Source organism: Tursiops truncatus, chromosome X, assembly GCF_011762595.2.
Source record: "Tursiops truncatus isolate mTurTru1 chromosome X, mTurTru1.mat.Y, whole genome shotgun sequence".
Lineage (NCBI taxonomy): Eukaryota > Metazoa > Chordata > Mammalia > Artiodactyla > Delphinidae > Tursiops > Tursiops truncatus.
In genome coordinates, this window is record NC_047055.1 from 89507589 (window position 1) to 89520216 (window position 12628).

A 12628-nucleotide genomic window follows, 5' to 3' on the forward strand; every position below is an offset into this window, starting at 1 on the left:
TAAATACATGTTGTAATTCTGCAACTAACAAGGTAGGCTGGCAAGCTGGAGACTCAGGGAAGAGTTACAGCTGGAGCCCATATGCAGTCTGCTGACAGAATTCCTTGCTCAGGAGAAGTCAGTCTTTGTTCTATTAAGGCCTCAACTGACTAGATGAGGCCCAATTATGGAGAGTAATCTGCTTTACTCAAAGTCCACTGGTTAACTGTTAAGCTCATCCAAAAAATACTTTCACAGAAACAGCCAGAATAAAGTTTGACCAAATGTCTGAGCACAACGGTCCAGACAAGTTGACACGTATAATTAACTATCACATTGGTCTATTTAGTTTCCAACAGAGTTGGGTTAGTTTTGGTTTATCTGTGTTCTCTTGTAGCTCTCTGAGCATCTTTAGAAAAGTTATTTTGAATATTTTTGTCAGGCAATTCCTTGATCTCCAATTTTTGAGATCAGTTACTGGAAGTTTACTATGTTGCTTTGTTAGTGTCATGTTTCCCTGATTCTTTGTGATCCCTATAGCTTTGTGTAGGTGTCAGCACATTTGAAGAAGCAGTCACCTCCTCCAGACTTTATGGACTAACTTCATTGCAGGAAGACTGTCACCTCTATGTAGGGCATGTTGGAGCATGCTGGGACCCCAGGCCTAGTGGTACTGGGCCCAAGTGCAGGGGCATGTGACAGCACTGGGTCTAGGGTGACATGATGGCTCATCAGCTCAGACTTTTGGAGTCCACAACATTGACAACTGCATGGTCCTTGGCAAGCCCCGCAAGGATCTGTAGAGGTTGCAAGGACTATTGGGGTCCTTATCAGTGCCTCCAGGTCCAGCAGCTAGGGACCAGGGCAAGCAGCAGAAGTAGCTAGAACTTGTGCTATGCATGGGCGTGGCTGCAAGTGCCAGCTGTAGGTGCCTGTGAGTGGCAAGTGCCGGTTGCAAACACAGGTAGTGATGAGCACCAGGGTAGGCAGCACTGGTAGCTGCAGGGGCCCTGGTTGTTGGTGTGCACTACCATGGCTGCTGGGTCTTGTCATGGGTGCACAGCAGTGTAGGCTGGTTGTGGGGTTTGTGTCAGTGGCATGCAGGTGTACAGCTGGAGGGATTAGCTACCGGTAACACAGTGTTGCAGGTCAGTGATAAAAGATAGGGCCTGATCCCAGCCCACAAGCTGCTGTGGGGACCCTGGCTGTTGGCATGCTCTGCCATGGTTGCAGGTCTCCCTCTAGGTGTGCAGTACAGCAGTGGAGGCCAGTGATGGGTGTCAGGCTGGGGGGCATGTGGGTGCAGAGCTAGAGGGTCTAGCCTCGAGTAGGTGCACAGCAGTGTGGGTCAGCCACAAGGATCTAGGCTGGTGTCTTGCTCTAGCACAGCTGCAGAGGCCTTGGCCAGCTACTAATGCAGTTTCTGGACTCTGGAGGATGCAGGGGGCAGGAAGAAGGAGTGGGGAGGGACTCAGGCAGCAGGCATCAGGGAATGCAAAAAGCTGTGCGGCAAAGCCAGTGTAATCAATAGGTGGTCTTTTGCAGCTGCGCTGGCTGTTAGTGTTTTCAGTGGCAAAAGCTGCTGGGTTTGTCTACAGAGCAGGTCACTGGAGCCACAACTGCTCCCACTGCATGAGGGCTACTGGTATCCCTTGCTTTTAGTTCTTGTTCCTTGCTGTCTCTATGCACCTCTGCTTTGTCAGCCCCTGGGTTGGGTGAAACTGAAGCAGAACCTTTGTGCAGTGCCCTGAAGGGCTAGGGAAGCTGGTCACTCATACCACTCTTCCTTTCCCTGTGAGAACTCTTTTTAGCTGGGAATCTCCTCTTGGTGCTGAACAGTGCCAGTGGCTTGTGGGATGGGATGATGCAGGCAAAATGAAGCTTTCTTCCTTCCCTTTTTGTGTGGTTATTCTCAAGTTTTTTATTCCACTCTGCTGTTGAAGTGTCTTTAGTAGACTCCAGAGCACTCCCAGAGCTGCTTTTTGTTGTTTTGTTTTGGTTCATGGGTAGCTAATAATTGATCTGGGTGAACAGATAGAGGTTGGGGTCTCCTACTCCACCATCTTGATGGTGTCACCCAATTTTTGCTTTTATCTTTACTAGTTTTTTTTTTAACATCTTTATCAGAGTATAATTGCTTTACAGTGGTGTGTTAGTTTCTGCTTTATAACAAAGTGAATCAGCTATACATATACATATATCCCCGTATCTCCTCCCTCTTGTGTCTCCCTCCCTCCCACCCTCCCTATCCCACCCCTCTAGGTGGTCATAAGGCACAAGGCTGATCTCTCTGTGCTATGTGGCTGCTTCTCACTAGCTATCTATTTTACATTTGGTTCTTCACTAGTTTTTATTCTGCTTTGGGTTACTCTGATATTTTTTAAAGTCTTTGATTTGGATGTAGTTATTTTCTTTTAAAAATATATTTTATTATTGTGAAATTGTTATACATTTTGATTTCTTTTAGTAAGTACTGTGAAGTAAAGCATACATATAGAAAAGTACATGAAATGTATATAGCTTGACAAATAATTGTAAAACACTATCCAGGTCAAGAAATTGAATATTGCCAGTTCTTTAGCAGCACTCTACCTTGTTCTTCTCAATCAAAACTCCCTCCTATTTCCCAACATTACTCGTTTCCTTGACTTTTGTCATAATTTGATTTCTTTATAATTTTACCACTTATGTATGCATCTATAAACAATATAGTTTATGTTTTCCTGTTTGAGTCTCAAAAAGTGGAATTAAGGTGTGTGAATTCTTTTGTGACATATTTCTTTCTTTCAGCTTTATGTATGTAAGAAGAAATACGTAATTTTGCATAGCTGTAATTTGTTGATTTTTAAATTACTTAATAAGATTCCATTGTATGAACATACTACAAAAATTCTTTACATTGATAAATCACATTTTTTTCAAGTTGTGCTATTACAAAGATTGCATGAATATTCTTGAACATATAGCCTGGTACACAAGTGTCTGAGATTAAGGTATATATTTTCAACTTTATTAGAGAGTGTCAAACACTTCGGCAAAGTAATTATACAAATTTACACTCCCATCAGTGGTATATGAAACTTCCCATTTTAGCACAACCTCGCCAATGCTTGATGTTGTCAGATTTCATAAATTTTGCAACTGTAGAGTTTCTACATTGGTATTCCATTATGGTTTTCCCTGATTACTAATGATACACTCCTTTCCCTATGTTATTTGGCCATCTGTATTTGCTCTTTTGCAATGAAAATAATAAACATTTTCTTGGTGGTTTGATTTTTATTCATTTGCAAGAGTATTCATATGTTCTGAATATGAATCTTTTTATTATATCCTTTTCTTGCCTTATTGTACTGGCTAGGACTTCCAGTACTATATCAAATATAAGTGGTGACAGTAGCCACCCTTATCTGGTTCCTGATCTTAAGGATATATTATTCAATCTTTTACTCTTTAGTATGAGATTACCTGTGTTTTGTAGATGCTCCTTAGCAACCTGAGGATGTTCCTCCCTAGTCTTAGTTTGCTAAGTACTGTGGTCTGAATGTTTGTGTCTCTCCAAAATTCCTATGTTAAAATCTTAATCCCCAAAGATGATGTTATTAAGACGTGGGCCTTTGGGAGTTGCTTAAATCATGAGGTAGAGCCCTTGTGAGTGGGATTAGTGCCTTGTAAAAGAGACCCCACAGAGATCCCTTGCCCCTTCCACCATGTGAGAACACAATGAGAAAACACCAGCTATGAAACAGCATGAAAGCCCTCCTCCCCCAGTCATGCTGGTGCCTTGATCTTGGGCTTCCTAACCTCCAGAACTGTGAGAAGTAAATTTCTGTTGGTTATAAGCCACCCAGTCTATAGTATTTTGTTATAGCAGCCAGAACGGACCACAACACTAAGATTTATTTTTTTTTAAAGCATGAATGGGTGTTGAATTTTGCTCAGCAACCATCCTGCATCAATTGATATGATCATGTGATTTTTCTTCTTTAGCCTGTTGGTATAGTGCAGTGGTCCCCAACCTTTTTAGCACCAGGGACCGGTTTTGTGGAAGACAGTTTTTCCATGGACGGAGGTGGGGTGGGGGGATGTTTCAGGTGGTAATGCGAGCAATGGGGAGTGATGGGGGGCGGCAGATGAAGCTTCACTCGTTTGCCCACCACTCAGCTCCTGCTGCGTGGTCCAGTTCCTAGCAGGCCACGGGCCAGTCCTGTCCTTGGCCCGGTGGTTGGGGAGCCCTGATGTAGTGGATTACAATGATTGCCATACATGGGATAAATCCTACTTGGGAGTTAAGGTAGGAAGAATAATGGGCCCCAAAGATGTCCACATCCTAATCCCCATTAAGCTGTGAATATGTTACTTACATGGCAAAAGGGAATTTGCAGACGAGATTAAGGCTAAGGATCATGAGATGAGATTATCTCTGATAGTTAGTGTGGGCCCAATCTTATCACCTGAATTCTTAAAAGCAGAGAACCTTTCCCAGATGTGATCAGAAACAGATTTGATTACCAAGAATGGTTAGAGAGATGCAATGTTGCCGGCTTTGAAGATGAAGGAAGGGGCCATGATCCAAGGTATGTGGGCCACACCTGGAAGCTGAAACAGACAAGGAAACAGCATATACCCTAAAGCTTCCAAAAAGTCACACAGCCAATGCCTTGATTTTAGCACAGTGAGACCCATGTTGGATTTCTAACCTACAGAACTATAAAATAATATGTATTGTTTTAAACCAGTAAGTTTGTGGTAATTTGTTACAGCAGCAATAAAAAACTATAATAATATAGCTATGATGTAACAATTCTTTTTAGACTTTGCTGGATTCTATCTAAAAATATTTTCTTGAATATTTTTGTGTCTAAGTTCATGAGAGATATTGGTCTGTAGTTTCTTTTTCGGACTGATTTGTCTGGTTTTAATATCAAGGTAATATTCGCCTCATTAAATGTATTATGAGGTATTCCTTCCTCTTCTATTTCTGGAAGAGCTTACATGAAATTGGTGTTAATTCTTTAAATGTTTGGTAGAATTCTTCAGTGAAAACATTTAAACCAAGAAATTTCTTTTGGGGGGAGTTTTTAAATTACAAATTCAATTTCTTTAATGTTTATAGGGCCACTCAGATGATCCATTTCATATTGGTTGAGTTTGGATAATTTGTTGTTTTTGAGGAATTGGTCTATTTCATAGAAGTTGTTGAACTTATGTGTATAAAGTTGTTTCTAATATTCTCTTATCCTTATTAATGGCTGCAGGTGATATCCGATTTTATTTTTGGTGTTGGCGATTGGATCTTTTCTCTTTTTGTTTTTGTAACTCTTTTCTTTTTTTTTTTTTTTGCAGTACACGGGCCTCTCACTGTTGTAGCCTCTCCCGTTGCGGAGCACAGGCTCCGGACATGCAGGCTCAGCGGCCATGGCTCAGGGGCCATGGCTCAGGGGCCTAGCCACTCCGTGGCATGTGGGATCTTCCCGGACCGGGGCACGACCCTGTGTCCTCTGCATTGGCAGGCGGACTCTCAACCACTGCGCCACCAGGGAAGCCCTATTTTTGTAACTCTTGATAGAGGTTTGTTGATTTTATTGATTTTTCAAAGAAACAGCTTTTGTTTCATTGATTTTCTCATTTGTTTTCTTGTATTTCACTGAGTTCTTCTATGTGTTTTATTTTCTTCCTTTCACTTGTTTTGCTTTATTTTGTCTTCTTTTTCTAGTTTCCTGAGGTACAAACTTAAATTATTGATTTGAGACTTTTCCTCTTTCTAATGTAAGTATTTAGTGCTATAAATGTCCCTTTCAGCACTGCTTTAGTTGCATTATACATATTTTGATATGTTGTATTTTCATTTAATTAAATTTCATTTGAGAATTCCTCTTTAACCCATGAGTTATTGGAACGCGTTTTGTTTAATTTCGAAGTGTTTAGAGATTTTCCTGATATCTGTTATTGATTTTTAGTGTGATTCCATTATGGTCAGAGAACATACAGTGTATAATTTCAACTTAAAATTTTGTTGAGGTTTGTTTTATGACTCAGAATATGGTTTATCTTGATGAATATTTCATAGGCACTTGAAAATAATGTGTTTTACTGTTGTGGGGTGGAGTATTCTATAAATGTGAATTAGGTCCTGTTGGTTGATGGTATTATTGAGTTGTATATCCTTGCTGATTTTCATCTAGCTGTTTTATCAGTTGTTACAAGAGGGTTTTTGAAGTCTCTAGCTGTAATTGTGGTTTTGTCTATTTATCTATTCAGTTCTACCAATGCTTGCTTCATACATCATAGTAAATATCTTTTGTTTATTCTTAGGATTGGTTATTTGTTCCTTATCCCTTTGATTTCTTACACAGTGTCATCAGAGGTCTATACATTTTATTTGTCATTTCAAAGGAGCATCTTTTGGTTTTGTCGATCTCTATATTTTTTCTATTTCATTAATATTTTTCTTATTTAAAATTTTTCCTCTTTCATAATTTACTTTTGTTTATTTTACTGAGATGAGTTTCAGACTTCTGTCTTAATATATGCATTTAAAGGTCTAAATTTTACTTTATATATCACTTTACTGCATCTCATAACTTTTGCTATACAAAATTTCCGTTATTATTCAGTTTTAAATATTTTCTAATTTCTATTATGATTTCTTCATTGACCAATAGTTACTATGAGCTATATTTCTTCATTTCCAAAAATCTTTTTAAAAATCATGTGTAGTTATCTTTCTGTAAATGATTCCTAAGTCAATTGCATTACAGTCAGAAAGCTCACATTGCCATGAATTGCTGCTCCTCCACCATCTTCTATCTCTGTTAATGGAGTTACAGTTAACCACCCCTATAATAAATTTTGGATCCATTCAGAATATCACACTCTCACATATACATCCAATCAATCATCAGACATAAATCTCAAATCTGGACCCTACACATCAACCCACCTACACTGACATAGATTAGTTCCTTAGGATCTTACAACATACCTTCTTTTTTCATATCTTGATTTCTCTGGCCTTCCTGGGTCCAGTGTCTTCCCTACTCTGGTTCATGCTGGCTTAACTAAGGCCACTCCTGGGATATAGCCAGAATGCTGATGATCTGGGACCAAAGTTTTTTCAGGCCCAATTGAAGCATAGAGCAATGGACTTAGGGTTCAATGTTCAACATCTTGCTCTGTCACTTATAAGTTGGATAATTTTGAGCAAGTTCCTTAAACTCTAAGCCTGCTTCCTCATCAGCAAAAAGGTAGTACAATAATAATGCTTGCATTATAAGGTTGTTACAAGAACTAAATTGTAAGTAAATGTAAGTTAGGTGCCTATCACATAGCAGGCGCTCAATAAATTGTACCCAGTAACAGTAGTAATTGAAATAATAGCAGTACCCAGACTTGCCCCAATTTTCACCAATTTCTAGCCAGGAGAAGGTAGCAGGATTCACCTGAGGGTAATCTTCTCCCTTCTAAAAGTTGTCTATTTGACAATAAAGACAACAATTCTACCTCTAGGGATACTGAGTCACGTTATTTACCTGGCTCTACAGCACTAAGTATTTAAAGGAAAGTGGACTTATTTTAGGTAAACATTAATTGCCATATCATTCAACTTCCAAAAGTAAGCCTCCAGGGCTTCCCTGGTGGCACAAGTGGTTGAGAATCCGCCTGCCGATGCAGGGGACGCGGGTTCGTGCCCCGGTCCGGGAAGATCCCACATGCCGCGGAGCGGCTGTGCCCGTGAGCCATGGCCACTGAGCCTGTGCGTCCTGAGCCTGTGCTCCGCAACAGGAGAGGCCACAACAGTGAGAGGCCCGTGTACTGCAAAAAAACAACAACAAAATACAACAACAACAACAAAAAAAAGTAAGCCTCCAAGAGGAAAGGGTAACTTATAAAGAAAGTAGGAGGTAAACAACTGCTTGAACATGAAATACTTTTTAGAACACCATATCTTTATTAATTAAGTGCAAATGGATTAAAAATATCACATTTGTTGTGAATCTAAAGTGGTATGCAGTATTTGCATTCTCTAAAACACATCAATCTCACCCAATATTAATCTAGCCCTTTGGAAAGTGTTAAATCTTTGTGTCTTTCTCCCCCAAATGTTGAAAGAAAAAGTTACCAAAACACAAAAGTAAGCAAGGAAATAAGTATATTTGATAAAAATGCTTTGAAATTCCAATTCAAAAAGATTAATTTTTACTAATATCTCACACTAAGGCTATTAAGCACTTGCTGTGTGGCAGCTCTCATGCTAAGCAATTTAAATGCATATTTCAATTAATCCTCACAACACCCTTGAGAAACAAGTGTTATACTTATCTCTGCTTTTAAGATGTAGAAATTGAGGCTCCAAGAGATTAGGCAAAATTGTAAAAGCCAGGTCTTGAACTCAGATCAGCAAAATGTCAGCTCTTAATCACTAGAGCCTCTACTAGATGTGATTGTTTTAATTGGATGGAACAGTTATTTTGTACCAACTTCCAGGTAGAAAGGCCAAGTGAGGCTAGTTCTCATCTGTCTATGAAAATTCCCTTGGCCACAGGCTAGTGTTCTTGATTAAACCATGCAGTTGGGGACATCTGCCTTGGTGCCTCCCATACCTCCCCAAGTTCTCTGACCCCTCCCTTTCCCCCTAGGTCAAGTCAGTGAATAAGAAATTTTCCAAATTATTTAAAAATCTGATTCATTTAACCATTTACAACAGTTATAGCAGTTCAAATTGGCTGGGATGGTTGTAGCAGCTTTTGGAGATTTTTGTGCAGTTTAGGTTACTGATATAAAGATATCATTGAATCTAGTTTTAGTTTTTCTGCAGCTGTTTTGCCCCTCCCTTTCATCATGGATAGCTAGAGTTTAATGAATTCTAGATTTTTCAATACTTTGTATATATGACCTTTTAAATTGAGAATTACTTGTGTATTTCAAATTACAACTGTTGCTCATATCTCAAATACTAAGGATTTCAGAACCAAGGTAGAGGGATTTGCTCATCCAACGTATTTTAAATTCAGGTCCTAGTATTTTGTAATTATTTTAATTCAGACTTTTTAAACTAGCTTGATAAAAATGAATATTTTGTATGTGTTTTGGGCAGTGTCAAGAGCTAGGAAGTGTCTGAGATTTCACTCCACTCGTAATCTAAAAACTTAGTCTGACACAGTTTCATGGGTGCCAGTATAAGACACAAGATTCCTAGGTCAGAAGTGAAGTGCAATTTATTACTCAAAGAAACAGCGGCAGCTAGATTATCAGCATTTTTGAGCAGGTTCCTGGAGCCCCAATTCCCACAAGGTGATGGGTAGAGGGCCAGGTGATACCCACACACAGGCAGTGGGTTGTATTACAGGAGAAGAATTCTGAGCTTAGGAACCCAAATCTTTTGAAATGGAAAGTAAACATTCTTGCCCTTTGCTTAGGAGGGAAACACCGTTCACTATACAAATAACCTTGAAAAGACAGTCCAGAACAAAGACAGTCTTGTCTTACAAGATGGTTATCTTGCTTACAAGATGTACAGAAACATGAGAGAGCCTTGGAAAACTGTCTCTCAATAAGCAGATGAAAAGTGCTCAATTTCTGAAATGTGAATCGCCCAAGAAAATGAGGTTCAACTGAGTTAGACTGACAAATCTACTGTAAAATGTCTGTGGTAAAATGGCTGCAGCAAATTAAAAGTGAAACCCAAGCTAAACTATATTAACTGAAATTAAACTTTAGAAAACCTTCAGTGGCTGGTGAACTGTCTCATTCGACACAGATTGCTACAAATTTTATACTAGTAAACAGAAATATTTTTTTGGTGAATCAATTATACTGCAGTTGGCAATTTGTCGTGTTGGCCATTCTACAAGTTGAATTGATTTTTGGCAAATAGATCTTTGTTTGAATTGGCCTGCTTCCTAGGCCCACATTCAAGGTCCTATTCCCTATTGGATCTTAATCACAACTAGCTATAACCTAAGGTGCTAACCAAAAAGAATATAGTTTTTTCCTTTCTTAATAATGTCTGCATTTTAACTGAGAAATTGGCAAGTTTGACAAATTGACAAAATGACTCTGGCAACTCCCAGAGTAACTAATCTATATGGTCAACTTTTTTAGCTCTTGACGTATGCTGCAGTAGATATTTGGACACATGCTGGCTTCCCAAAATCTCACAAATCAGAACACATGTGTTAATTTTTTTCAACCTGATTGGAATCTCTAATTCATTGACTTTTCCATCTCGTTCCAAAGGCTCCATTCTGTTATTCACTCTTTGTTCAGTTTAGCCCCCTCAGTTCATAATTATATAAATTCTTTTGCAAATTCTCTGATCTCCTTTACTTCTCTCTCCCTTACTCCAAGTGGCCAGTGCTATAAAATCCCAAACACTTGCCTGCTTTGTGCCATGTCCATGCAGCTGAGCTTTACTAGAGAATTACAGCACTGGTTAGTATGCCTATAAATTGGTGAATACCAACCCCAAGTGCACATGTAATAACACCCAGCAGTCTTACCAAAACTCTAAAGCTGTTTTTCTTTTCCCTAAAGCTGTTTTCCCACTGCCCACAAGGATGTTACACACTTTACCCACTTTTCACATTTCTTACACCTCCTTCTCCTCCCTAAAACGACTGTATTATGATTTTTGTGACCCGTAGACACTTTTGCCTTCATGAGACTCTTCCTCTATTAAAAAAATAAACCTAAAAAATTATGTTTTACCACTGAGTTGGAATAAAGACAAATATAATCCCAGGTTGATTCATTATTATATATTCATTGTTGCCATAGTCATTTGTTTCCTTCTGATTTCAAAAGAAATTAAAATTAAAACATTTTCGTGGGCCCCTAAAAGTATTGTGGGCCCAGGCAGGCACTGTGACCGCCTCCTGTATCTAATGGAGAGGTTAGTCAGTTCTGCTCCCCTGCACCTCTTTATCTGACGGCTTTGCTTTTAACTTTATTTAGAAAATAAGTCAAAGATTCCTCATCTTGCCATGTAGAGCTTGCGAGTGAAAACTGGGTAGGAGATCTGGAATGGGAGTTGTCTCTATACAGCAGGGTTTGTCAACCTTGGCACTGTTGTGAATTTCTGCTGGATGATTCTTTGTTGTGGGGGACTGTAGGATATTTAACAGCATCCATTGTCTCTATCCTCTAAATACCGGTAGCTTCTCCCCAATTATAGCAACAAAAATTTCTTCAGACATTGCCAGAAGTCCCCTGAAAAGCAAAATAGCCCCTAGTTGAGAACCACTACTGTACAGGTAAAAGTTGAAGCCATGGTAGTGGATGAGTTCTCCTTGGAGAAGTGTTTAGAATAAGAAGAGGATAATAGTGAATCCTAACATGTGAAGGACTAGCAAAAGAAAAGGAACCACCAGAAAATACTGCCTTGCTCCTAACCTGAGATAGATCTGGTGGATTTAGTTAGAAATTTTCAAATGTCTACAACCTTTTAGTGAACTAGCTGAGCAAGAGATTTGTAGAACCACTTACGTGGGCCTTTTCAAAGATGGGAAAGTCCCCCACCATCAGGATGATTCAATGCATCCCTGTCTAAAGATGAAGAATTGAGATGGACAACCTCTGAGAATTTGCCTCAGCCCCTGAGGTTCTGTGAAATAGTCCTCCTTGTTGTAAACAGGGGCCAGATACTAGAAAGCCATAGAGATTCTTGATTTTTTTAACTGAAGGTCAGATCTGTGACCTCCGTGGGCCATATGGAGTTGTGGCAGATGCAACATTCCTTTCTAAACCCTGTTTCCTCATGGATATTACTCCCCAGTAAACCTTTTGCCCTCCTAACTTTGTTTCAGCATCTGCTTCTCAGAGAATCCAAACTAACACAGGAGTATAGTTTATTTCTTCTTTCCACAAGGTGGAAAATATATAGCGTGTATATTATCCTCAGTTCCCACATTAGTTTTGGTCCATAATCCTGTTTGTGTACATGAACACATGCTAAAGAGAATGCATACAGGCTACAGCATTTGAATTTAAGAACTGTAGCGAAGTATGCTTTCAAAAGAGAAACTGTAGCCCTTCATTTCCATATTTTACTACTTACCATATTATTTTTTTCTCACCTGAAGGGTGTTTAACCTCACTTCTGTTTGATTCTCCTCATGAGATGACTAAACTCACTGCTGACATTCAAGGAAGACTGTGCTCACAGTGGCTGAACCAGACCCTGTGGTCCCTCGAGGGTCTCCATGCCTATTCACTTGAGTAGGGGTAATTCATCCGTGGTGCCACAGACACGATTGCCTGTGCTTGCTATACTTATATAAGACCCTGTACACCGTGGACAGGGTGGACTCATGAAGCTCGTCTGTGGTCAAAGCTGAAAACTGGCTAAGGCCACAGCAGGGCAATGTACTCTGCTAGGTTTTGCATAGCCAAAAGAGTCTTTCAACAGGTTACCTTTAAATCCTTGAAATACCTGGGAGTCTTGTGGTTACTAATCTTATAGTTAAATACCAACAAATATATGAATCAAACGCACTGCCTCTGGTAAACTGTCTGCCTTGGATTTCATTGGCGTTTGTTTAAATTGTGTTTCAAATGGTGGGCAAGACAATTCTTATGATGTTCAGATGGCCCCATGTTCACACTCTGTATAATCACCTCCCTTTGAGTGCAGGCAGAACTGGTGACT